Source organism: Aquarana catesbeiana, linkage group LG04, assembly GCF_042186555.1.
Source record: "Aquarana catesbeiana isolate 2022-GZ linkage group LG04, ASM4218655v1, whole genome shotgun sequence".
In the NCBI taxonomy this organism is placed as follows: Eukaryota; Metazoa; Chordata; class Amphibia; order Anura; family Ranidae; genus Aquarana; species Aquarana catesbeiana.
The window spans coordinates 402,996,222-403,021,593 of record NC_133327.1 but is presented as its reverse complement, the minus strand read 5'-3'; the positions used below and the strand labels follow the sequence as shown (position 1 = coordinate 403,021,593).

The 25,372-nt window shown below is 45.2% G+C and overlaps 1 long non-coding RNA gene across 1 annotated transcript in view; it reads right to left on the bottom strand.

Moving 5' to 3' along the window:
- Window positions 1–23,175, bottom strand: part of LOC141140265 (uncharacterized) — a 35,394-nt gene extending 12,219 nt beyond the window's left edge. Inside the window, exons 1-5 of the long non-coding RNA XR_012243912.1 lie at window positions 23,043–23,175; window positions 17,762–17,845; window positions 8,283–8,419; window positions 8,089–8,199; window positions 7,864–8,011 (exon numbers count right to left, since the gene is read on the bottom strand). This is a non-coding gene — a long non-coding RNA (uncharacterized lncRNA). The remainder of the gene's footprint in view (window positions 1–7,863; window positions 8,012–8,088; window positions 8,200–8,282; window positions 8,420–17,761; window positions 17,846–23,042) is intronic.
- Between the last annotated feature and the right edge of the window lie 2,197 nt (window positions 23,176–25,372).

The window sequence follows — 25,372 nt, the reverse complement described above, 5'->3', positions numbered from 1 at the left end:
GCGAACGGACCGAAAGTTCGCACGAACGTTAGAACCCCATTGACGTCTATGGGACTCGAACGTTCGAAATCAAAAGTGCTCATTTTAAAGGCTAATTTGCATGGTATTGTCCTAAAAAGGGTTTGGGGACCCGGGTCCTACCCCAGGGGACATGTATCAATGCAAAAAAACTTTTAAAAACGGCCGTTTTTTCGGGAGCAGTGATTTTAATGATGCTTAAAGTAAAAAAAAAAAAAGTGAAATATTCCTTTAAATATCGTACCTGGGGGGTGTCTATAGTATGCCTGTAAAGTGACGCGTGTTTCCCATGTTTAGAACAGTCCCTGCACCAAATGTCATTTTTAAAGGAAAAAATCTCATTTAAAACTGCTTGCGGGTTTAATGTCATGTCGGGTCATGGCAATATGGATGAAAATCAGTGAGACAAACGGCATGGGTACCCCCCAGTCCATTACCAGGCCCTTTGGGTCTTGTATGGATATTAAGGGGAACCCCGCACCCAAATTAAAATAAGGAAAGGTGTGGGGCCACCAGGCCCTATATACTCTGAACAGCAGTATACAGGCGGTGCAAACAAGACAGGGACTGTAGGTTTGTTGTTAAGTAGAATCTGTTTGTAATTTTGAACATTTTTAACGTGTTTAGCTCCAGCCAAAAAATCTTTTCTAAGCTTTTTGGAAAACATAGGGAAGGGTTATCACCCCTGTGACATTTGTTTTGCTGTCTTTCCTCCTCTTCAGAAGATTTCACCTCACTTTTTTGTCCCAATGAAAAATGTTTTTTGAAAATTTGGGTTTTTTTGTGGAACAAGGATTGGAAAGCATCAGTGGAAAGGAGAAATTGTTTTCCCATATTAACTCTTACAGGAGAGAATTTCCCTTCCTAGGGGTAGATTTCATCTCACTTCCTGTTGTCTCCTTCCGTTTGCAAGTAGGAGTCGTTTGTAAGTTAGATGTTTGAAAGTAGGGTCCTGCCCTATATACTCAGCAGAAATTTGGGCCTTAGGTGTTGCTGTGGCCACAACACTGTAAGCCCTCACAGGGCCCTGCTGTGAAATGTTAGATCAAGAATTGTAATTACATGCCCCTGTTGAACAGGAGCTGAAAAATTAGGCCTTAGGCACTGGTGCTGGTGCCACAACACTGCAACCCCTCACAGACACTCTAGTTGGAACGCAGGAACGAGCCCTGCTGCAAATTATTGCATCAAAAATTGTAATTACACGCCCCTGTTAGACAGGGGCAGAAAAATTGGGCCTTAGGCACTGGTGCTGGTGCCACAACACTGCAACCCCTCACAGATACTCTAGTTGGAACGCAGGAACGAGCCCTGCTGCAAAGTATTACATCAAAAATTGTAATTACACGCCCCTGTTAAACAGGGGCTGAAAAATTGTGCCTTAGGCACTGGTGGTGGCGCCCAGAACCAAAAATGTTCTTACAAGCTATCAGCGTGATGATTGAGGAGGAAGAGGATAATTACTCAGGGATAGTCACTCAGCATCAGCATAGGCAGTCTTTGAAGGGATCTGAGATTTCAAAAAAAATTATTCGGTTACATCAGCATCAGGTGCTTGGTAGCTGGTGGTGATCCAAGACTCATTCATTTTTATGAAGGTCAGCCGATCGACCGAGTCGGTGGACAGACGCACCCTGTGATCGGTTACCACGCCTCCAGCAGCACTGAATGTGCGTTCCGAAAGAACGCTGGATGCAGGACAGGCCAGTAGCTCAATTGCATACTGTGCAAGCTCTGGCCAGTGATCCATCCTCAAGACCCAGTAACCCAGAGGATTTTCGGTGGGAAAGGTGTCCAAGTCTGATCTTGCCCCTAGGTATTCCTGCACCATGTAAAACAGACGCTGGCGATGGTTGCTGGAACCGATCATACCTTGGGGCTGCGGACCAAAAAATTGTCTGAACGCATCGGTCAGACGGCCACCTTCTCCACCGCTCCTTCTTTGACTGACCGAAGCCTCAGCAACACGTTGTCCAGAAACAGGAGTTTGTAACCTCCCAGTCTCTGGGAACGCGTTGCACAGACCTTTCTGCAAGGCCTCCCGAAGATGTTTCATCCTCTGCTCCCTCTGCGATGGCAAGATAAGGTCCGCAACCTTACCCTTGTAACGTGGATCAAGGAGGGTTGCCAGCCAGTATTGGTCCTTCTCCTTGATACCACGAATACGAGGATCCTTACGCAGGCTTTGCAGGATCAGGGAGGCCATGCAGCGTAGGTTTGCTGAGGCATTCGGTCCGGAGTCCTCTGGGTCACTAAGAACGACATGGTCCGCAGCCACCTCCTCCCAGCCACGTACAAGTCCATGTGTTTCTTGGGACTGATCCCTTAAAGACTGCTGCTGATGCTGAGTGCCAGGCTCCACCTCCATACTGACACAATCTTCCTCCTCCTCCTCTTCCTCCTCGTCCTCTTCCTGTGTGATCGGCGGGCACGCAGGAACACTGTCTGGATAAAGGGGGCCTTGAGAGCTAAGGAAGTCCTCCTCTTCCTGCCTCTGTTCTGCCTCAAGTGCCCTGTCCATTATTCCACGCAGCGTGTGCTCCAACAGGTGGACAAGGGGGACAGTGTCACTGATGCATGCACTGTCACTGCTCACCATCCTCGTGGCCTCCTCGAATGGTGACAGGACAGTGCATGCATCCCTGATCATGGCCCACTGGCGTGGGGAAAAAAAACCAAGCTCCCCTGACCCTGTCCTGGTGCCATAGTCGCACAGGTACTCATTGATGGCCCTCTGCTGCGTGTGCAGCCGCTGCAGCATGGCCAACGTTGAGTTCCACCTGGTGGGCATGTCACAGATTAGGCGGTTCTTGGGCAGGTTAAACTCCTTTTGGAGGTCCGTCAGCCGAGCACTGGCATTATATGACCGGCGGAAATGCACACAGACTTTCCTGGCCTGCCTCAGGACATCCTGTAAGCCCGGGTACCTGCCCAAGAACCGCTGCACCACCAAGTTAAGGACGTGAGCCAAACAGGGCACATGGGTCATTTGTCCCTGTCGGAGGGCAGAGAGGAGGTTGGTGCCATTGTCGCAAACCACCATTCCTGCCTTAAGTTGGCGTGGCGTCAACCACCTCTGAACCTGTCCCTGCAGAGCTGACAGAACCTCTGCCCCAGTGTGGCTCCTGTCCCCCAAGCACACCAGCTCAAGCACCGCATGGCATCTTTTGGCCTGCGTACTTGCGTAGCCCCTTGAACGCCTACGGAGCACCGCTGGTTCCGAGGAAGAGGCCATGGAGGAAGAAGAAGAGGAGGGGGTGGAGGAGAGAGGTGTGTCACAATCAGCATTTTGGAGGCGTGGTGGCGGAACAACCTCCAACACTACTGCACCTTGTCCTGCATCCTTCCCAGCTGCCAGCAGAGTCACCCAATGCGCCGTGAAACTTAGGTAACGTCCCTGTCCATGCCTGCTGGACCATGAGTCAGCGGTAATATGCACCTTACCGCTGACCGCCCTGTCCAGCGAGGCATGGACATTGCCTTCCACATGCCGGTAGAGAGCCGGAATCGCCTTCCGTGAGAAAAAGTGGCGTTTGGGTACCTGCCACTGAGGAACCGCACATTCCACAAACTCACGGAAGGGGGCAGAGTCTACCAACTGAAAAGGCAGCAGTTGAAGTGCTAGCAATTTTGCCAAGCTAGCATTCAACCGCTGGGCATGTGGATGGCTGGGAGCAAACTTCTTTCGGCGGTGCAGCAGCTGGGGCAGGGAAATTTGCCTGGTACAATCTGACGTCGGTGTACCAAAAGCAGATTGCCCACAAGTACTTGGCTGTGACACACCTAATTCTACACCTTCATTCCTCTCACTGCAGGTCTCAGAGAGGACTGAAGGTCTAGTGGGGTTGGAAATCTCAGCTGATGAGGAGCAAGGAGAGATCCTCTTTGTTCTTTGGTGTGGGTCTTTTAGATACGCTTGCCAACGAACTGCATGGCAGGTCAACATATGTCTGGTCAAGCATGTGGTACCCAAGCGGGAGATATTTTGGCCACGCGAGATACGCTTGAGACATATGTTGCAAATAGCAGCGGTGCGATCTGATGCACTCGTCTCAAAAAAGGCCCACACCAAAGAACTTTTTGAATAACGCGCAGAGACTGCAGCGCCCTGCACATGTGGAGCTTTGGGGTGTGATGCAGTCAATGTGCTGCCCTTAGGCTGGCCCCTGGAGGGCATCCTGCCTCGTTGGTGATGTGCTGCCGCCTCCTCCTCCTCCTCCTCCTCCTCCTCCTCTCTCCTATCAGGCACCCACGTTGAGTCAGTGACCTCATCATCCCCTCCCTCCTCATCACTGGAGCAAACCTGGCAGTATGCTGCAGCAGGGGGAGCATGACTGCCAGATTGCTGTCCTTCTTGGGCACCCCCTCTGTCCGCGCTCATGTTACTGCCTTCATCGAGCTCAGTATCGTCATCAGAGCCTTCCAAACGCTGGGCATCCTCCTGGTGCATGTACCCAACACTGTGGTCAAACAGTTCGAGGGAATCCTCATGAGGACATGGTGGAGCTAGGGAAGGAGTCACTGATGACATTGAGCTGAGGGAAGAGGCCGCTGCTTTGCCAGACAAAGCACCCTGGGCATGGGTGAGAGAGGATGAGGAGGATGAGGACGGCTTGGTCATCCACTCGACCAAGTCTTCCGCATGTTGCGGCTCAACACGGCCAGCTGCCGAAAAAAAGGCCAAGCGTGTCCCATGGCCACGTGCTGATGAGGATGCACCGTCTCCACGACCAGCACTAGACACAGAGCCTGCTTGCCCTCTCTTATTGGCTTGTGACTGTCTGCCTCTCCTTCTTGGCCTTCCAGACATACTAATGGCCTGTAGCTGCACTAAGCTGGGATAGAACACCTGTAATTTTCTTCAAGTAGCTTTATATACTGTAACCAGACAAGCCTGCCTGTCAGTAGGAAGATAACAGGAACGGATCTAGCTGAACACTGTGAGCAGGACGCACTGTACTAAATGTAAATAGTCTAGCTGCCTGACCGTGGTACTAATAGGATCAAATAGAACACCTGTAATTTTCTTCAGGTAGCTTTATATACTGTAACCAGACAAGCCTGCCTGTCAGTAGGAAGATAACAGGAACGGATCTAGCTGTACACTGTGAGCAGGACGCACTGTACTAAATGTAAATAGTCTAGCTGCCTGACCGTGGTACTAATAGGATCAAATAGAACACCTGTAATTTTCTTCAGGTAGCTTTATATACTGTAACCAGACAAGCCTGCTTGTCAGTAGGAATTTAACAGGAACGGATCTAGCTGAACACTGTGAGCAGGACGCACTGCACTAAATGTAAATAGCAGGAACGGATCTAGCTGAACACTGTGAGCAGGACGCACTGCACTAAATGTAAATAGTCTAGAAGATAACAGGAACGGATCTAGCTGAACACTGTGAGCAGGACGCACTGCACTAAATGTAAATAGTCTAGAAGATAACAGGAACGGATCTAGCTGAACACTGTGAGCAGGACGCACTGCACTAAATGTAAATAGCAGGAACGGATCTAGCTGAACACTGTGAGCAGGACGCACTGCACTAAATGTAAATAGTCTAGAAGATAACAGGAACGGATCTAGCTGAACACTGTGAGCAGGACGCACTGCACTAAATGTAAATAGCAGGAACGGCTGTAGCTGAACACTGTGCGCAGGACGCACTGCACTAAATGTAAATAGCAGGAACGGATCTAGCTGAACACTGTGAGCAGGACGCACTGCACTAAATGTAAATAGCAGGAACGGATCTAGCTGAACACTGTGAGCAGGACGCACTGCACTAAATGTAAATAGCAGGAACGGATCTAGCTGAACACTGTGAGCAGGACGCACTGCACTAAATGTAAATTGCAGGAACGGATCTAGCTGAACACTGTGAGCAGGACGCACTGCACTAAATGTAAATAGTCTAGAAGATAACAGGAACGGATCTAGCTGAACACTGTGAGCAGGACGCACTGCACTAAATGTAAATAGCAGGAACGGATCTAGCTGAACACTGTGAGCAGGACGCACTGCACTAAATGTAAATAGCAGGAACGGATCTAGCTGAACACTGTGAGCAGGACGCACTGCACTAAATGTAAATTGCAGGAACGGATCTAGCTGAACACTGTGAGCAGGACGCACTGCACTAAATGTAAATAGTCTAGAAGATAACAGGAACGGATCTAGCTGAACACTGTGAGCAGGACGCACTGCACTAAATGTAAATAGCAGGAACGGATCTAGCTGAACACTGTGAGCAGGACGCACTGCATTAAATGTAAATAGTCTAGATAGAAGATAACAGGAACGGATCTAGCTAAACTGAATACAGTGTATATATATATATATATGCAACACCTGGGATGCATATATATACACAATACACTGTAAGTGCAGCTAACTGACTGACTGTTCTGCCTAATCTATCTAACTCAAATCAAATGACACTGTCTCTCTCTCTCTCTCTATCTCTCAGCACACCGGAACACACACTACACAGGGCCGCCGTGCAGGCGGCCTTATATAGTGTGGGGTGTGTACTAAATCCCCTGAGCCATAATTGGCCAAAGCCACCCTGGCTTTGGCCAATTACAGCTCTCTCTACTGACGGCGCTGTGATTGGCCAAGCATGCGGGTCATAGTGCATGCTTGGCCAATCATCAGCCAGCAATGCACTGCGATGCCGCAGTGAATTATGGGCCGTGACGCGCCACACGAATTTAGCGCGAACGGCCCATAACGTTCGCAATTCGGCGAACGATCGAACAGCCGATGTTCGAGTCGAACATGGGTTCGACTCGAACACGAAGCTCATCCCTACCAGTGATACCTATATAACCCATCAGTAATTACTGTGGCTCTGTGTCCCGTGATGTTCGAGAAAGAAATTTAGTTTGCTTTTAGGATTGCATTTTGGAATGAATGGACTTTACCGATTGAAAACCCCATAAGCTGTTCGAAATCCACTTTTTTCGAGAAAAATCTTCCATCCTGTTCCTTCGAATTTTCCTATCACCGAGGTCAAAATCAAATGGCGATTTGACCCCACCAATGGTTAGGAGATCAAATGAGTGAAACATTTTTATGAGATTCAATTAGTGTATGGCCAGCTTTAGGACTACACATTATCCATGCACCCCATTTAAAGCGGAGCCCCAGGGCCCCCCCACCAAAAAATTAATAGTCAGTAGCTACAAATACTGTAGCTGCTGACTTTTACTATTAGGGCACTTACCTGTCCAGGGATCCTGTGGTGTCTCATCCAAGCCAATTCTTGAATCGGCTCTCAAGTGCTGGAGCCGCCATCTTGGGTAAGGGAAACCAACAGTGAAGACTTGCAGCTTCACAGCAGGATTCCTACTGCGCATGTGCGAATCACCCTGCGCCTTCTTAATGGGCCGGCTGTAAGCGGGGGTAGAGTGTAGCGTTTCCACAGAGGGAATCACACGTACTGACATTCTAAATCAGGCAACGTTTATTACCGGAGAGACGGTAGTAGAAAGTATTTACAGGAGTAAGGCACATAGTTTCACTCCAAGCATGGAGGCACAGATACACAGCACAATCACTTCCGATGTAAACGGTAATTGTATTTGTCAGCACTATAGGCACTTTCCAATGACTAACACAGTATAAACCCAAGCACAAAGTTCTAGGGTTTCTAAATCTCCAAATGCCTGGTCCACATTTTACATCATATTACATGTTACACCCATATTAATGGTATAATATCAAGCATGGTCACACAAAGGATCCCCCTAACCCTAGCAGCCCACCAGCTTACCTAATTTATGGGGTGCATCTTCGAAAAGCAGTCTGTTATTTGAATCCATGCTAAACAAGAAAACTAACCTTTTTGTTCCACAAGCATCCAACAAATCAATGAAAATAGTGGACGGTGCCTTCTCCTTGGCTAAAGCAAAGGTGCCCTCACAAGCTTGGCTCCATCTCTGATAAACATCTGAGCTAACTGAGGCCTGGCAAGCTTCAGGAATGTAGCCTACAAGACAAAGGAATGTGTCACAACCACCTGTGCCTCCCAAACTTACTGTATCCTACTACTCAACCACCACCTACCTTGGTTTGTGCTGCACATGCTCTTGCTTGCAGGGTATTCCCTGTGCCACGAGGGTCATAAACGAGTATCCCTTTAAGACTGGATGCCCAGGTTTTCAAATAGACTACCAGCTGCAAGAAAAAGTTATATGTTGATAATTAAGACAGTAACGAAACAACGAATGCTGAAGAAATGCAGACAAGGTCTAGCGTACTCCCTGAATCTGCTTATCCAGTCTTCTGATATCTCTATTTTCCTCAGTAGGCCTTTCACCACCTCCATTGCTTTAACAGGAGAGTCATATTCTGTAGGAAGGGTCTCCAAAATAAGATAGGGTTCCTTATTAACACCCTGGAGAAACAGAGACCAGATTATAATTAAAAAGGGAATTCTACAACCATTTTCCAATCTGAGGCAGTGGACTAGAAGAGATTACTAAAGTATCTGTTAGGACCTCCACTGAGCCATCTCCAAGAGCCTAGGCTCTTGGAGATGGCTCAGTGGAGGTCCTCGCCGGCGGTTAATCAATTACACATACACACACTAGGTATGCTGAAATGATTACAATGGTTTATTGAATGCTTTGCTGTTTTATGCTGTGCCTCTACAAGACTCTGCCCCATTTGGGGGCCAATCAAAATGATACACATAAATGTTCATTAGCATATTATTCGGTAATTTCTTAATCTTGTGATTTTCCATACTTTAATAATGTCTTCATCTTGTGATCTTAAATATTAAAATGTTGACCCCTTTAGTTCAAGTTAATAGGTCATTGATTCCTTACTTTCTGTCATCGTCTTCTGACCACGAGATGGCCAACCACAACTTCCTAAAAAAAAACTAATTTTAGCCGCTGTTGGCCTTCTCATACCCAGCAACAGTGTACAGAGATAAAAACCACAGACAGATGTTTCCTAAGATGAAGGCATCAGACAGGAATAGACAGACAGGGTGATATTGCAATGAGATAATTCAGTCATTAAGTAATACTTGTCATAAGATTCAGTCTGTCACATTCACTAAAATATACCTAGATATTTCTCTAATCAGTAAGCAAATAAGCAAAACCTGAACATATATCCTCAGGGTAAAATCAATAATCAATCATAATGCAATGTATTATGGAATCTCCTTACAATCCTCCCTTTGACCATTCGATATCATCGAAATGGTCATTCTACCAAGTAGGTAATCAGACATGTCCAGAAGCATAATGTTTTTCCTGACACAAAGGTAGAAATCATTTTGTCAGGTACTGTGTACAAAGTTCTGTTTCTTGTTTCTTCCTGTTGGTGGGGGATTCGTCTCGTCGGTCCGAGAGATGTTTTATGCCTTCTTGAATGTCCTTCAAATCTGGTCGCTGTTCCTGGTCAGAGGAGTCTTGGGGTGCTGGAGGAGGGTCAGGGGTCTGGGGTTGCTGTGGACACTTCTTTAGCCGGCTGGCGTGGATCCAGGTGTTTCCTAGATCGGTCAGTACAGCAGTTCTGGAAACCTTCTCTATCTTCCAAGGTCCAGAGAAAATGGGTCCAACCTTCTTTTTGTGTGCCAGTTGTTTCACCAGTACTTTGTCTCCTGGGATGAAGGGATGAGTAGGTTCTGTTGAAAGAGGAGAAAAGGTGATAGAGACTTGTTCGTTCATATCCTGTAGCATACTTACCAGATTTTTCACGTACATTTCCTGTTGAGAATAGATGTTAATGTCAGTGTTTTGATCTAAGAGGGGCAGCTCTATGTTTGCAGGAACTCCCATCAAAATCTCAAAGGGCGAGAGTTTTGTTCTAGCATGTGGTGTTGTTCTGATCTGAAATAGGACAGAAGGAAGGTAATCCAACCATCCTTTCATGGTGCCCCCCGTGGCCTTTTTTAACTTGTCTTTAATGTTCCTGTTCATTCTTTCCACTACCCCTGCACTTTGTGGGTGGTAAGGGATGTGCAGTTTCCACTGTAAGCCTAGTAGCTTAGCTAAAGTCTGTGTAACAGAGGAGCTGAAGGCAGGCCCTCTGTCTGACCATATGGCCGTTGGTATTCCGAACCTACAAACCCAATGGTTCAGTATGCATTTGGCAGCAATTTTAGCAGTCTCACCTGTACATGGAATTCCTTCAACCCAACCTGACCATTTGCACACGATCACGCAAAGGCATTTCAAATTGCCTTTTTGTTTGGGCATGTGTGTGAAGTCTATTTGCAAATCTGTTAGGGGACCCAGGGGTGGGGGCAGGTGGCCATGTAATCCATGATTTTTCCCTTGGACATTGTTTTGTGCACAGGTCAGACAACTGCTGGTGAGGAGTTTTGCCTGTTTACTTAAGTTGTTCGTACAGAAAGACTTTGTGTATATGTTTGTTAGGGCGGTGGTACCTATATGTCCTGGACCATGGAGATCGGAAAGTATGAGAACACTGCTTGATTCTGGTATGCCCAATATCTTCCCCTCTTTTGACCAAAGACCTTCTTGGTCCTTGGTCAAGCCATCCTTGACCCAAAAAGAAACATCCTCTTCTGTAGCTAATCCCTGTATTTGTGCCACAACGGTTTTGAAGTTGGGTGATGTAAAATGTTCTTTGAAGAACATTGTTGTGGGGGCTGGCTGACCAATGTATAGGGCAGCGGCTTTTTTTGCTTCTCTGTCTGCCAGAGCGTTTCCTTTGGAAACTCTGCTGTTATCTGATGAATGTGCCTTTACTTTGATGACCGCTATCCTCTTTGGGAGAAGAATCGCTTGCAGGAGTGCTTTAATTTGCGTAGAGTTAGCGATTGGCTTGTTGTCAGCGGTTTTAAATCCTCTATTCGCCCAGATTACGCCATAGTCGTGCGTGACACCAAAAGCGTACCTACTATCTGTGTAGATGTTTACCTCCTCATCAGAGAAAAGTATGCAAGCTCTTGTGAGCGCCTCCAGTTCTGCTACCTGTGCCGAGGAGGGTGGTAAGGCTTTTGCTTCCAACACCACATCAGGGAGTTGGACAATGGCGTACCCTGTCAGGAATGTTGCATCGGAGGGGCGAGAACAGCTGCCGTCTATGAAGACGTCCTGTACTCCTGGTAGGGGAATGTCAGTGAGATCTGGGCGAGGGCTGGTTATTGCTGCAACCTGTTCAACACAATTGTGCTTCTGATCAGGGTCTCGCGGTAACCTGAGCAAAGAGTGCAAAAGACGGACAGTGGGATTACTTGGTGGTGCGTGTTTGAGAGTGAGGTTATCAGTATTCAGAAGTGTGATCTCATACCCACTAAGCCTCTGTGCTGTCATATGCTGCGTGTTCATGTTTTGCAGGAGGTGAGTTACTGAATGAGTAGTGTAGAGAGTCAATTCATGGCCTAATACTGATTTGTTAGCCTCTTGAACTGCCATAGCACAAGCAGCAAGGTTTTGTAGACAAGATGGCATCCCTTGTACTTGGGTAGGCAACTTTTTTGAGAGATAGGAGACTGGTCGGTACCCGGTTCCATGTTGCTGTGTCAAAACCGCAGCAAAAGAATTTCCCGATACCACACAGTATAATTGAAAGGGCTTGCCATATTCTACCAATCCCAGGGCGGGGGCCTGAGTCAGACTTTTTAACAAGGCCTGAAAAGCACAGAGCCTTTCTGTTGTCCAATCTACTGTCTTTGGGGCGGTGGACAAGGTAGCCTCCCTCAGAATGCCATCATAATATGAACAATCTGGGATCCATTGGCGGCAATATACGATTGCGCCCAAGAATGAGAGCAAAGTTGCTTTGTCTCTTGGAGGACTGAGAGCCTGCAGGGCTGCGGCACGTTTGGGGGATACCAGCCTGGTTCCCTCCTTCAGAATGCATCCCAGGTATTCTACCTGACTTTGACACCATTGTATCTTCTTCCGCGATGCTAGGTGGCCAGACCTGGCCAGGTGATGTAACAGAGATGTGGAATCGACCGCACAATCTTCAGCAGATCGACTGCACAGGAGCAAGTCGTCCACATACTGTATTAGTACCGACCCGCGCTCAGCAGTCCATGACTTAATTGTCTCATTAAGGACCATAGAGAAGGCTGCTGGACTGTCCACATACCCCTGCGGTAATCTTGACCAGGTCAACTGTTTTCCCCTCCCCCATGAGAATGAAAACATGGGCAATACCCCTTCATCGATCGGGATGCTAAAAAATGCATTCGCCAGGTCTACTACTGTGTAGCAAAGGGAATCAGCAGGTATTTTCAAAAAGATGAAAGAAATATCTGCTACCAAAGGTGGCAGAGGTATAACCTGCTTGTTAACGGCCCTTAGGTCCTGTACAAGCCTCCACTCCCCATTTGCCTTTTTCACAGGGTAGATTGGTGTATTCCAGGGGCTTATAATGTGTTTTAGAATCCCTTTTGCTATGTAATCATTGATTAATGGTGTGATGCCTTCAATTTTTTCAAGTGGCAGGGGGTATTGCTTGTGATATTGTACTTCAGCGTCTGGACGCATTTGTGGTGTGTAAGGTGTACAGTTAATAAAACCCACACTCCCTTTGTTGTCTGCCCATATGGCATGTGTTTCTAGAGTGGGTGGCAATGATGCAAAGAGTCCCCTGAAAGTGTGTCTCTTTGGAGCATGTAAATCACAGAACGGTGAGCTGGCAGTGAGGGAGCCCCCTCTGTCAAATTTAATGGTGATATTCAGTTTTGAGAGTAGGTCCCTCCCCATTAAAGATACTGGACAATCCACAAGGACAGCAAAACTCTGGGTACACAGTTCCTGCCCTTCTGGAGTGGCCACAGGCAATGGTGGAGTGATGGGGTGGGTAATTGATGTCCCATTTATACCAATAGAGTTTCCCTCAGTGCAGTGCGGTGTGTCATATATGGCATCATTCAAACTACTGAATGTAGCCCCTGAATCCAACAATAGACATATCAGGTGATTGTCTACCCGCAATAGTACCTGCGGAAGACTTTTCCATGATGGATTGTAACACACAAGGCTGAGGGACGGGACGTACTCTTGGCATCCCTATTGTGGCGTCCGCCGAGCGGATGGCCACTGCATCGGAATGCGTGGGGGTGGTCTGTTAGGCTGAGGCTGGTATTGGGGTTGTGGTTGGGGTGGTTGGGGTTGTGGTGGGTGAGGATACCTGATATCCTGAAGGCGACTGGGGGTGGTGTTAAGATTCCTACCCCTTCCTCTTTGGGCGTTTGTTCTAATTCTGTAGGGACATTGGAACTTCCAGTGCCCCAGTTCCCCACAGTTAAAGCACCCCTGGTCTGGTGGGTAACCCTGATCTGGGGGATAAGATTGCATTGGTGGATAAGGTTGCATTGTCATTATGTGGGTGGGCGGAGTCCCACCAGTTGGCAGAGTCTGGGTTGGTGTCAGGGAGGGAAAAATGCCACCCTTCTGCTCAAATACCCCTGATGTTTCTCGTGACCTAGCATCCTTCATAAATTCATCGGGGGGTTGTTCTGCCCACTTTGGATTAGTGAATTTAAGCAACTGTGTCACCTTCGTATCGCCACCAGCCATAATGGTGGTGGTGAACAACTGGGGGTTGGCGTTATCTACTGCTTTCCACAGACCATATACCCGGGTACAAAATTCATAGAACTTTTCCTTCGGTCCCTGTTTTGCTAGGACAAGTTCCTGAAGTGCAGATGAACCCTTGTATATAGTAGACCAATGATTCCCCATACCTTTCCAAAAAGATACCCAATCCTTATTTTCTTCTATGTGGGCTGTCCATAAGGCATCTACGGGATGCCCTTCTGGGCTGTCAGGGTCAACTATACTAAGGATCCCTGCTATATCTTCTTTATCCAGGCTTGTCCCTGCACTGTATTTTGCAAGGAAAGCTCCAGCCTCCCTAGGGCTTTTCTTTGGGCTGGGGCATAACTCCTTTATTTTTGACAGTGTGCCTAGGGGTAGGGGAATATGGACTACCGTCTCCCCTATATGCATAAGTGGTGCTTTAAAGGTGGCACCTAGACTTTCCTGTTCCATGTCTATTTCTCTTTCCTCAGTAGAGGATTCACCCTGCTCCCTTTCCTCCTGTGGGGGTTTCTGGCTTATGGCTGGTTTAGTTTGGCTTCCGAGTGTGGCGGATGGCTGTGAAATTATCTTTTCCTTGGCCTCCTTAATCCTTCTTGCCTCTTTCTCTAGTTTCCTCTCGTACGCCTCTAAATCTTCCCTTTTCCTTTGTATCCTTTCTTCCTCTTCCTGCTGTCTTTTATTAAATTCTTTCTGTTTCTCCTCCCATTCCTTTTCCTTGGGGCTTAACTTCCTGACTCCTTCCTCTTCTCCCTTTTCCAGGGACATTCCATCCCTTTCTTCCTTAGTTATCGCAGAATACTCTCTCATCTCACCTTCCCTCTTATCTAGCTCTCTTTTGTAATGTTCTAGCTCTTCCTCCCTCCTAGACATTTTCTCCTCTAATTCCTCCTTTCTCTTCTTAAACTCTTTTAACTTCTCTTCTAATTCCCTTTCCTTCGGATCCAACCTCCTAATCCTCTCTTCTTCCCTCCTACGTATACCTTCTGCCCGGACTTCCTCTTCCCTGTTTCTACTTTCGTTTTCCCATCGTGTAACTTGTGCCTGATCAGCTGCCCCATATACCATGGTAGCCAATACTGCTGGATCCAGAGATGGATACAGCTGAAGACATGGACCCAATGTTCCATCCTCCTGTTTAACCATCACATAAGGGGGGGTGCTTCGGGTTGCTGTGATAGGGCGGGTGAATTTACAGGTTTTGGTGTAAGGGCTTTAGTTACATACTTTGTTTTATACTTGGCTAAGCATTTGTTCCATGTTTTGTAACAATCTTTCATGTATTGGGTGTCTTCCCACTTCCCAGGTGGGTAAGAGTGCTTGTGCACCTGACACACCTTGCTCACTTCCTTCCACTCGTCCTCAGAACAGGGTCCCACTGGCCCTGGGTCATGTATCCCCAGCTGTTGGCACCTCTCTCTGACCTGTGTCCAAAACGGTTCTACCTGTGGCCCCGGTAGTGTGTTTTTAACATACTCATAGGGAGATGGATTGGCCATGGTCTGGGTTGCCGCAGAATTCCCCATCTAATAACCTTGGTAGTGTGTGTCTAGTACAGGGACAGAGATGAAAGCAACCTGTTTGTGCTATAATCTGTTCCCTGACTTGGGAATAAGTCCCCTCGTCTGTTATCGCTGTGGGGCTGATATAGCTATGTAGGTTAACCCTCAGTACTCGGTATAGGAAACCCCTCCTTGTGGTAGGATATACTCCCCTTGCACCAAGTCGGTATGAAAACCCGGTTGGTCTAGTGGTGAGCAGGATCCACGTCCTGTCAACACTAAGGAACAGTAAACCAAAGGTGCAATGTGGGCAGGCGGGCGCTATCTCACTACAATCGGGTTCCTGATTTATGTTGTTCATTTAGTGCATATATGTGTAATACTTTAACAAAAAAATCCCCTAAATCAATACAGTACTTTACATTCAGTTGTCATACACATATATATCATACACTTATCTCTAATTCTCTAATTCTCTATACACTCTAAATACTTACGGTGGTACCTAAAAGAAAAACAAGCAAAATCTTATATATACAGCGGCAAAATAAAGTTACATTATATGAACATGTTATAATAAGTGCACTTTTCAATATTTTCCCCAAAAATTGGGCGTCCACTCAGCCACTCCTTATACTACGGGCGTATTCTATACTTCCCGAGTTTTAAACACACATATATCTACTCAACACAGTCAGACCAACCTAGTCAGACTATAAAAAAACAAAAAACCTGCGAGCCCTTTCTTTAACCCTCCAAGGGGCCAGCCTAGCCCGTTGCGAAGGCACAGTTATGTAAGTAGGTGGGTATACAAGGTTATTTGAACAAGGCAAGCATCAACACCAGTTACCAAAAATAGGTAAAAAGGAGTTAAAAATGACTTACCTGTTCAAAACACCCCACCACTTCCTGGTACCAAAACTGTTAGGCGCCCGTCTTCTCCTTGTGGCCTAGGCTCTTGGAGATGGCTCAGTGGAGGTCCTCGCCGGCGGTTAATCAATTACACATACACACACTAGGTATGCTGAAATGATTACAATGGTTTATTGAATGCTTTGCTGTTTTATGCTGTGCCTCTACAAGACTCTGCCCCATTTGGGGGCCAATCAAAATGATACACATAAATGTTCATTAGCATATTATTCGGTAATTTCTTAATCTTGTGATTTTCCATACTTTAATAATGTCTTCATCTTGTGATCTTAAATATTAAAATGTTGACCCCTTTAGTTCAAGTTAATAGGTCATTGATTCCTTACTTTCTGTCATCATCTTCTGACCACGAGATGGCCAACCACAACTTCCTAAAAAAAAACTAATTTTAGCCGCTGTTGGCCTTCTCATACCCAGCAACAGTGTACAGAGATAAAAACCACAGACAGATGTTTCCTAAGATGAAGGCATCAGACAGGAATAGACAGACAGGGTGATATTGCAATGAGATAATTCAGTCATTAAGTAATACTTGTCATAAGATTCAGTCTGTCACATTCACTAAAATATACCTAGATATTTCTCTAATCAGTAAGCAAATAAGCAAAACCTGAACATATATCCTCAGGGTAAAATCAATAATCAATCATAATGCAATGTATTATGGAATCTCCTTACAGTATCCTTTACATACCATAGACATGGATGTTGCAATTTTACTGATCGCCAAACCTATGTCAACATTGTGTCCTCAGTATATTACCAGAGACAAAGGATAGCGAAACCCAAAAGCAAAATATAACCTCCACTCAAAAGGAGGAATGTCCTGCCTGGCCGTCAGTCTGTTATAGGTCGGGCGGGAAGGTGTTAAATACACAGATGAAACACATACACAGGAACCTTTTAGCTGACAACTGAGGTCTGCAGAATAGGGAGTGCCAGAGGCTGAAAGCAGGTTGAATGCCAGAACTTATACTGCTTGTATTTTTACAAAAATAAATTGAATAAAAAAGTATGAAATGACTACAATAACCTGGACAGAGCAGCTTCTGGGACCACTGCCTCCTAGGACCATGGGAGGGAGTGACGTCCTGTTCTTTTGGGATGCATATGCACAATGTGTACTCTCTCCTGTTGGAGCTGCTGAGCTCATCATAGGAGATGGGGAGAGTACACACTGAGCATGTGTGGCCTGAATACAAAAAACAGCACTACCATACCCATATAAGAGAGCATAGTGTGTGTTGTTTTTTTTGTAAAGCTGAACTTACGCTTTTACTACAGCCAATACTTTTTACTTTGATTTTGGACACCACAGTCATGGGTTAGAGATAAGATTTTCCTGCCATCCAGGGCTCCATTACAGCACCAATGGTAGGCTGATCAATGGTGGTGTGCCCCGGGATAGTGGAAGGAAATATGGGGTTTACAACCACTTTAAACTATACCCTACTCATATATATATATATATATATATATATATATATATATATATATATATATATATATATATATATATATATATATATATATATATATATATATATATATATATATATATATATATATATATATATAAAAAAGGGGGGGGGCTTAAGATATACTAAAGGAGAAAAATAAAAATAAGATACATGTATCCTTACATCGACTTTACAGTAATAAAGTATAGATATACTGTATATTCTAGAGCACAGGACCTGGATTTCTTTTCCACAATATATAAAAAGTAAACAACTAAACCTATGCAAGTGTGACTCCTACCATTATTTCACTGTCCAGGAGCCGTGTCCTCCGGATAATCTCTTCTGTTGGCATTTTAAGAACCTCTTGTCCATCTCCATCCTGCTAAAAATGAAAAGGAAACAAACACACACACACTATTAATTCCTTGGATAGCTATCCCCCCCCCACACACACACACACACACACACACACATTTCTTGTTAGTCAGATTAAAGCCCAAATCTAGAAAAAAAAATTTTTTTGGTTTCAGAAAGAATAAGCAAGGGTCAAAATATCTGCCAGGTTATTATTGTCTGTCCCCGCCCCCCACCAGGGAGATTTTCCATCTCTTCCTGTCTTTTTGAACACACTTTCTAACCTGAACCCTTAGTATACCAAAATAAAAAAATAAAAAAGTTTAACTTCAATAATAAGATGCACAATGACAAGTAATAAGTCATAAAACATCAACACTGTAGTTTTAGGCACCATCAATGGCTTATCAAGTAACCTTAATATATGAATTTAAGCTGGCTAATGAAGAACCGGGTGAAATGCGCTACAGAGGTGGCCCTGCTGGCCACATACTGCCCGACATCAGGACCTGGGCAGAAAAGTCAGCCAAACTGTGTCTGCATCTGATCAAATGCAGCTGCTGTTCAGGTATTCTGATGGGCGTGGCTTCAACTGTCAGAATACAATTGCTATAGCAAGAGATTCCTCAGTTTGCACTGTATAGCATGAAGGGGGAAAGCCTTCATATTATTTTAATTTAGCCTACAAGTTGCACAAAAAAAATGTGTGTGTATCACTAGATTATCCCAAGTACCCCATAATAAGTGAAACACATTTTGCAAGTTCCCTCCATTAATAGAAATTTAAACTAGGTTCAAAATCAGATCCCCTAATAATGCAAGCAGTCTAAAACTGGTGTACCTTAAGGTGCTTAAAACTATTGGAGGCCCTGTCTGTTTTTATCCTTACATGTGGATATTGATACAATCTGGTTGCAGTTTGGAGGTGTCTATCGGCTCTTGGATAAAACAATATCAAAAAGAAAGACTGGCCGGACAAGAGAGTGAATGGCAACACTATCTGGTGAGCTTTATTCCTAAGGGAGTATAATGCCGCGTACACACGGTCAGAATTTCCAACAGCAAAAGTTCGATGTGAGCTTGTTGACGGAAATTCCAACCGTGTGTAGGCTCCATCGGACATTTGCTGTCGGAACTTCCAACAACAAATTTTTGAGAGCTGGATCTCAAATTTTCCAACAACAAAATTTGTTGTCAGAAATTCCAAGCATGTGTAAACAATTCCGTCGCACAAAATTCCACGCATGCTCTGAATCAAGCAGAAGAGCCGCACTGGCTATTGAACTTCATTTTTCTCGGCTCGTTGTACGTCACCGCGTTCTTGACGTCCGGAATTTCCGACATTTGCACTACCCTGTGTATGCAAGACAAGATTGAGCCAACATCCGTCGGAAAAAAATCTAGGATTTTGTTGTCGTGTGTACGCAGCATAACCGACACAGATCACTTTGATGGCGGATATACGTGTTTTGGCTAATTACACCTGTTCATCACATGGTCTTGGATTTGAGGTTGTGCTATATTACTTATATATATATATATGTGTGTGTGTGTGTGTGTCTTGCCTACAGTCAAGCATGGTGGTGGGAGTGTCATGGTCTGGGGCTCTACAGTTCATTGAGGGAACCATGAATGCCAACATGTACTGTGACATACTGAAGCAGGGCATGATCCCATCTCTTCGGACACTGGGCCGCAGGGCAGTATGCCAACATGATAACGACCCCAAACACACCTCCAAGATGACCACTGCCTTGATAAAGAAGCTGAGGGTAAAGGTGATGGACTGGCCAAGCATATCTCCAAACCTAAACCCTATTGAGCATCTGTGGGGCATCCTCAAATGGAAGGTGGAGGAGCACAAGGTCTCTAACATCCACCAGCTCTGTGATGTCGTCATGGAGGAGTAGAAGAGGACTCCAGTGGCAACCTGTGAAGCTTTGGTGAACTTCATGCCCAAGAGGGTTATAGCAGTGCTGGTAAATAATGGTGGCCACACAAGAAATTGAAACTTTGGGCCCAATTTGGACATTTTCACTTAGGGGTGTACTCACTTTTGTTGCCAGTGGTTTCGACATTAATGGCTGTGTGTTGAGTTATTTTGAGGGGACAGCAAATTTACACTGTTATACAAGCTGTACACTCACTACTTTACATTGTAGCAAAGTATCGTTTCTTCAGTGTCACATGAAAAGATATAATAAAATATTTAGAAAAATGTGGAGGGGTGTACTCACTTTTGTTATATATTTTATACACACACACACATTTTTTTTTATGGATATTTTTTCATGTATTAAGATTAATATTGGTTGTGATTTTTCACATGATTTGCACACATTAATGCGCTAATGTGACATGTGCATGTTTTTGGATTGTATTAGATTTCACCAATTTTGTTTGATTATTGTATTTAAAGTAGCAACACAAAATATTATTTATGTACTCAGAAGCGCAGTGCTCAGACATTTTATTTTAATATTTAACCAAAACCTTGGGTAATAGATGGTGTTTTCACGCCTTAAAATTGTCATTTTTTGTAAAAAAAAAAAAAAAAAATGAGTTTGAAAAACCATTGTGCAAATATTATGGGACATAAATTGGAAATACCATTATTTTACTTCCCAGGGTCTCTGCTTTAAAGAAGATATATCATGTCTGGGAATTTGAAAACAGGAGTGTAAAAACACACTGTCCCTGGCAATGAAAGGGTTAAACTGGCCAAGTTCAGATTTTTATAAATTGATGATAATATTACAGTGTGTAAGTCCATAGAATGATATTTGGGGGAGGAATTATTGTAAAATAAAGTCTGATCTTTAATATAAATGGGCTAAAAAGGGTGAATTTCTCAGCATGCGATTAGCCACCTCAGGTCAGCAGAAAGGAGTAAACAACCTCACACCAGGCATCACACCAAAGCGACAGTTGGTGGCTAGCTGAGAGGACACAGACACCAGGAGCTCCAGGATATCTGTCATATTTCAGCAATATTTCACCTTTTCTGCTATCAACAACCTGAAAAATGGATCAGGACTTCAACTGGGGATCAGTGGACCCTTTTTTACTTCTGCAGTACGCCTCTTCGGACTCTACTGGGAAGGAGAGAGAGAAGGACATCATGGCGGCTGTGAAGCCTCTCCAGGGAGGAAAGGCTGAAAAGACTGAGGCGCTTGAACAGCTTCTGGACATGGCTACAACCTTTTCCATGGCACCCATCTATCATTATCCAGTGAGGTTCCCAAAGACATCTGGGAAGAAGAAGACTGGAGATGGACCATCTCCCGTAGCATGTCCCCAGTCTCTGACCATCTCCCGTAGCATGTCCCCAGTCTCTGACCATCTCCCGTAGCATGTCCCCAGTCTCTGACCATCTCCCGTAGCATGCCCGCAGTCTCTGACCATCTCCCGTAGCATGCCCGCAGTCTCTGACCATCTCCCGTAGCATGCCCGCAGTCTCTGACCATCTCCCGTAGCATGCCCGCAGTCTCTGACCATCTCCCGTAGCATGCCCGCAGTCTCTGACCATCTCCCGTAGCATGCCCGCAGTCTCTGACCATCTCCCGTAGCATGCCCGCAGTCTCTGACCATCTCCCATAGCATGCCTGCAGTCTATGAACAGTAACCAATGTATCGCCTGCACATCTCAAATGCTCCATGGTAAGTGAACATTTTCTGCCAGACAATCCGCTACCCTCAGCTTGATTTGATATCAATCTGACCATCTGTACATCTTCCAAACACTATGCATGGTGAAGGGCCACCTGACTATATAAAAATGTAATCGATTTTTAGGTAGGCCACAACACTAAGTAAAGGTTGGTATGATGCTCACTCAAAGCATTTGTTACCCCAACACTTCATATTCCTGATATGTGCCTGCTCTACAATGTACTTGTATGAGAAAGTATCCTGTTCTCTCTGTATTTCTTCCTTTGTGTGAAATCCCTGGTGTTCCTGCCAGTCCCTCTGCTTTCCTATTAAAAACTGACCACAGGTAGGTAGGCCACAACACTTTTATTCCTATTACAAGGAATGTAAACATCCCTTGTAATAGAAAAAAGAATGGCAGTCCCTCTTTATGGAGAGATCTGGGGTCAAAAAGATCCCAAATCTCTCCTTTACCTTTAAAAGCAAAAGATTAAAAAAAATTCTGACCATTTGCTTTATATAATTTAAAAAAAAAAATTCTTCCACCCGGGACCTGGTGCCGAGTACCATTGGCATTCCTCTGTAGAGTTCCCCTTTACCCCCCCCCGATATAAAAAAGGTTGTCAGGAGCCTAAAGTAGGGGTTGAGGAGCTGGGCCAGCACAGAGAATAACATTAGACCCCAGGAGAGTCAAGGGATATGACGTGTCAGGGGGCCGTTTTAGGGAACTGGAGCAGTATGTGCAGCACAGCGGCTCAGTGGTTAGCACATCTGCCTTGCAGCACTGGGGTCCGTAGTTCACATCCCGGTTCCCCCCCCACACTCCACAGACAGGCTTGTTGGTTAATTGTCCCCGGTATGAGATTTTACAGAGAGTGTACAAGATGGCGGCCTCCTCTCAAACCTGATGATCGCTCTGAGCCGCAAGCAGAGAAGATCTGTAGAGAGATCCATTCACAACAAGAAGAGTCACCCAACAAGTTCAACGTCAGATCACAAAAGAGAAATGGATTTATGGAAAGGAAAAACTAAAACCTGTAAAATTCTGGAAGTGTCTGAGCTTTTCTCTGCCATGTGATCAGGTGGTGACAGGGTCTCTTTATGTTCTGTATACAGTGTGGGGGGGGGGGGGGGGTTAGAAGTTGTATGGGGGAGGTAATGCTGTCTGGGGCCCCATTGAGATTTCCCCTCACTTCTGTCCTTGGAGTTTTCCCTAATGTCAGAGCATGAGCGGGGGTCACTAGCACAGGAAGTGAGTACAAACCTCCAGAATGGGGACACCTGACAGATGATCTGACTCCTCCACACTCCATACATTACAATGGAGGAGAGGTTGGGGTCAGAGATCATACAATGGGAACTCTGTGATTCCTATCAGTCTGCAGGATTCTTCCTCCTGTGTGTAGAAGAAGCCGGTGTGAGCCCTGGACCTGGGGACAACCTGTCCTCTATGGGGAACTAATAGTCCCAGCACACCCTGGCTGCTGCTTGTAGTCCCCCCATGGCCATGCAGCCTTCCTCAATCCCGGGCAGGACAGTGTCCCCTCTCCCCATCCTCCACCGCCTCCCCTTACCTCCACACCACACAGACCGCATCTTTTCTCCTGTGTATAGGCAGTCTGAGCGCTCCAACACGGGAAACAGCAGAATAGTACAACACACCAACCTCCTGTGTGCTCTGAAAACTCTTCCCGCTTCTTTGTTGAAAGGAAGTTGAAGTTCAGCATACCATGTGACTAGGGGCGACTGGCGCTGTTCCCAGAGTACCATGTGACCAGGGGGTGTGGTGTTGGTTTTCTAGAACGCCATCTTGAGTGCTGGCGAGGAGCAATAGATTCCAATTATCTGTATGTGTGGCAGTAAGGGCAGAGAGGACCTCTGCCGGGTAAACCTCCCATATCAAAATTTTTGAAAAAATCTTATGCAGTTTGTGAGATCTTTGTTAGATCAGGTTGGATCAACCGTTATTTGTGTTAGATCTCACACAGAAGAAGCAATATTAACAGTTATTTGCTGGGGGGCTAACCCGTCATCAGCCCCCCCCTTATCAAAAAATTAACCAAACAGCTATTTTGGAAGCTATTTGTTAGATCCGGTAAGATCAAATGGTTTTAACGTTAGATCTCACCAGGGCTTTTTTTCTCAAAGAATAGGTGTAGGTACTCTTCCCTTGCACTTCACACCTTGTCTTTGACCCCTATCCACCTCCAAGCACCGTCCTTTGGTTCCACCCCCTACCCGCCTTCCAGTTCTGCCCCTTTTGAAGGATACAGAACCAAGTATCATTTTGTAATACTAAATAATTTGTGTGGAATTTGTAAATGATATAAAGAAAAACGGTAAAATAGATCCCTGCAGGCATCAACAAATAAGACCCCCCCCCCCCGCCAGCAACAATAGACCCCCCAGCAATCAAAAGACCCCCCCACAAAAAAAAAATTACCCCAGCAACAATGGATCCACCCCAGCAACAGTGGACCCCCACCTCTGCAACAAAATACCTCCCCAGCAACAATAAATAAGCCTCAGCAACAATAGATCCATACAATAGTTCTCCCAGCAGCCAGCATCAATAGACCATCCAGCAGCCAGTAACAATGAACCCCTTTCTCCAAAGTAGATCAAGACCAGCGACAATAGATCCCGCAGCGGCAACAATAGACCTCCCCAGCAACAACTGCCCCCCCACAACAGTAGATCTCCCTCCAAAGGTAATAGCTCCCCCAGCAGCCAGCAACAACAGATCCTTCAGCACACTACAGCACCCCTTGCCATTACATATTTTCAGTAAATCCCCCACGTTCCCACTGAAAAAAAGCCCTGGATCTCACATAATTAGAGACTGATTAAGTGATTAATGAGGGGGGCTGGCCCCCCCTTATCAAATGTTCTGGCCAAAAATCATTCAGGCTAATAGATATTCATTAGATCCGGTAAGATCAAGTGGTTTTAACATTAGATCTCACATCATTTCAGAGATATTCCACATCAAAATAGAGATATTAGGTGGTACATATGGATGGGTTAGCCCCCCTTATCAAATTTTCTGGTCAAAAATCATTCAGGCTAATAGATATTCCTTAGATCCGGTAAGATTAAGTGGTTTTAATTCTAGATCTCACATAATTAGAGACTTATTAAGTGATTAATGAGGGGGGCTGGCCCCCTCTATCAAATGTTCTGGCCAAAAATCATTCAGGCTAATAGATATTCATTAGATCCGGTAAGATCAAGTGGTTTTAAGGTTAGATCTCACATCATTTCAGAGATATTCCACATCAAAATAGAGATATTAAGTGGTACATATGGATGGGTTAGCAGCCCCCCTTATCAAATTTTCTGGTCAAAAATCATTCAGGCTAATAGATATTCCTTAGATCCGGTAAGATCAAGTGGTTTCAACGTTAGATCTCACATCATTTCAGAGATATTCCACATCAAAATAAAGATATTAGGTGGTACATATGGATGGGTTAGCCCCCCTTATCAAATTTTCTGGTCAAAAATCATTCAGGCTAAAAGATATTCATTAGATCCAGTAAGATCAAGTGGTTTTAACATTAGATCTCACATCATTTCAGAGATATTCCACATCAAAATAGAGATATTAGGTGGTTCATATGGACGGGTTAGCCCCCCTTATCAAATTTTCTGACCAAAAATCATTCAGGTTAATAGATATTCATTAGATCCGGTAAGATCAAGTGGTTTTAATGTTAGATCTCACATAATTTCAGAGATATTCCACATCAAAATAGAGATATTAGGTGGTACATATGGACAGGTTACCCCCCCCCCCCCCACATGCAATTTTCTGGCCAAAAATCATTCAGGCTAATAGATTTTCATTAGATCCGGTAAGATCAAGTGGTTTTAACATTAGATCTCACATAATTTCAGAGAT